A 2,499-nucleotide genomic window follows, 5' to 3' on the forward strand; every position below is an offset into this window, starting at 1 on the left:
GGTTTTTGATGCCCCTCCTTGCAACAATCACGAGGTCCCCATGTATTTTTTGAAGAAATTATATTGTGAGTTTGTCCTTGGGGAGATCCCCAATTATTTTGATATGTTAGACTCCCGGGGTAGAGGTGGGGGGTCATCATTTGAGAGGCCCAGAGCATGTCGTGACCCTAATGTAGTTAGGGCACCCGTGGTCCATCCACAACGTGAGCATGTGATTATTCCTTCAGTTGTGAAGGAACATGTAGAGACCAGCACTCTAGGGACCATTAATGCTTTGACACAGACCCTCATCCATTCCACGAGCCCATTAGTTGAGGGGGAGCTTTCTATACATCATGGTCACATGTGCACTTCATGTGGATCCCTATGCACATTTGGCACTCATGTCGGAGATGGTGCAGATGATGGGCTTGTCACCGATCAGTTCCTGAATGAGACATTTGGCATTGAAACACAGGTAAATTACTAATTTGATCACATTTCATACGTATAGTGAATGATTAATTAATTAGGATTTATTAACATTGTTCAAAATTTAGGGTCAAAGTGTTCCTGGGCCTAGCAGTGATCCTCTAGGCCCATTTTTTGTCCCTTCGACGAGTCCTGAGGTATGTATCAATTTAATCATTTTAATTAATACATATATTTATTACGTAATCATATTAAGGATTAACCAAAAAAAATATGCATGTGCATCAGTTCTCCACAGGACCCTCAACCTTTACCACAGACGCAGAGCAGAGACATCATACGAGCTTCACACAGGTACAGTTGTTTCATGTTAATTTAATTCATTTGATTATATTTATTCCATGTTTCATGTTAGATATAACATGTATTGTATGACGTGCAGCTCATGATGTCAGACACACCTCCTCATCTGCGACAGTCTGTTGATAGTGGAGTGGCCGCAGCTGTGGCTAGCTCACAGCCACTGACGGAGGTATGAAAGAATTTTCTTCGTTTTAGTTGTTGTTTATAATAGTTAATCTCAAAATTTCTAATGTTATATATAAGTGATTACATTTATTGAATTGTTGTAGGGTCTTGTCACGCCTGATCGTCCACGAGCATTTGAGGTGGACTTACAGAGTGACTATTTGTTGGCAGTAAGAAAATAATTGATTTTGTGAGTACATATATTTGATTTCAACATATAATAAATATTGATTCATATCTACTTTCTTTGTATTAGTTGGACCTGGAGAAGAGCCTCAACAAGAGGTCAAGTGAGCGTGTTAGGAAGGCCCCGTCATCTCCACTGTCTCCCTCCACATGATAGCAGAGGACGTCGAGAGACTTGTTTCCTTCCCCTGGTGGGAAGGAAAAGATGTAGTTGAGATATTTGATACATATATATAGAGACTTGTTTCCTTCCCCATGTATATATATAGGCATCTGAGAGACATATTCGATACACATTTGATGTACATATGACATTCTATATTTGATGTATGACATTATTGGTTAATATATGATATGTTTGTTCATATACGACATTATTGGTTATCATAATATATTATGTGTTTGTTAATGTATATGACATTATTGGTTATCATTTTATATTATATGTTTGTTCATGTATGATGTTAAATTAGATATGTTCGTGTATGACATTAAATTAGATATGTGCATGTATGAAATTAAATTCAATTGCTAGAGAGTTGCCATTATGTCTACCAACTAGTAGATGTTCTTTTTTGCTTTATTAGTATTTCTCAAAAACTGCAAAGAAGCTGTTTCTGGTAGTATCTACTATAGTCCTACTCAAATATGTTTTCAAAAATACTTAGTATGGCAAAGAAATGTCTATGGAAAGCTTGTCAAATAGGATATTAAAGAACTAAATGTGGATAGTCATTAGTACCCATCAATAAGAACACAGACATCTTTCTCAAGCAAGCCATATGACATTAGCAAGTAATTTATAAATTTCCTTTGCAAATAACTAGAAGATGCTATGAATCTTAATACAGAGTTAATCATGAACTCATTATCCCATCCAAGAAGCATATATCACCCTAAGCCAATTAACCGACAGGATAAAAATTAATTCAATTTCAACAAAATTTTGAGTATAACAAGCATCTTAGGGATTCTTACAAGAATTAACACGATGTTCACAAGAGCATTACAAGTTCTTGTAATGCTATTTCACATATTGTAATCATATTCAGTTTTAAATGGCCATTTGTGTTACAAGCATAAATGTTCTTTAAGGTCTTTTAATTCTAGACATGAATTTTATTATGAAGCTTTTTTATGACAACCCACTCAATGCATATATTGTTGTTCCACATTATGCTAATTTGACTTTCATTGGTTGATTTGGGTCTAGACATGACGTTATTCACTACCTTTTTTATATATTATTTTTTTGTAGTGAGGTTCTGGCCTGAATGAATTTATTAATCATCGAAGTTGTGAACCTTGGTCGAGATCCTTACAAATATATTTTCAAATTGGACCTCAAATAGTTTTCTCAGTCACCCCCTGTAC

At 35.5% G+C, this 2,499-nt stretch overlaps 1 long non-coding RNA gene across 1 annotated transcript; it reads left to right on the plus strand.

The window, feature by feature from the left end:
• Positions 1-697: 697 nt before the first annotated feature.
• On the plus strand, positions 698-1,109 carry LOC149557467 (uncharacterized). The gene is made up of 3 exons (XR_016352396.1): positions 698-765; positions 854-943; positions 1,044-1,109. It is a non-coding gene; the product is annotated as an uncharacterized LOC149557467 (long non-coding RNA).
• The last annotated feature ends 1,390 nt before the right edge of the window (positions 1,110-2,499 follow it).

The sequence above is a fragment of the Cupressus sempervirens genome, chromosome 5, assembly GCF_028749045.1.
Source record: "Cupressus sempervirens isolate cs-2001-9-10 chromosome 5, ASM2874904v1, whole genome shotgun sequence".
NCBI classification, from domain to species: domain Eukaryota; kingdom Viridiplantae; phylum Streptophyta; class Pinopsida; order Cupressales; family Cupressaceae; genus Cupressus; species Cupressus sempervirens.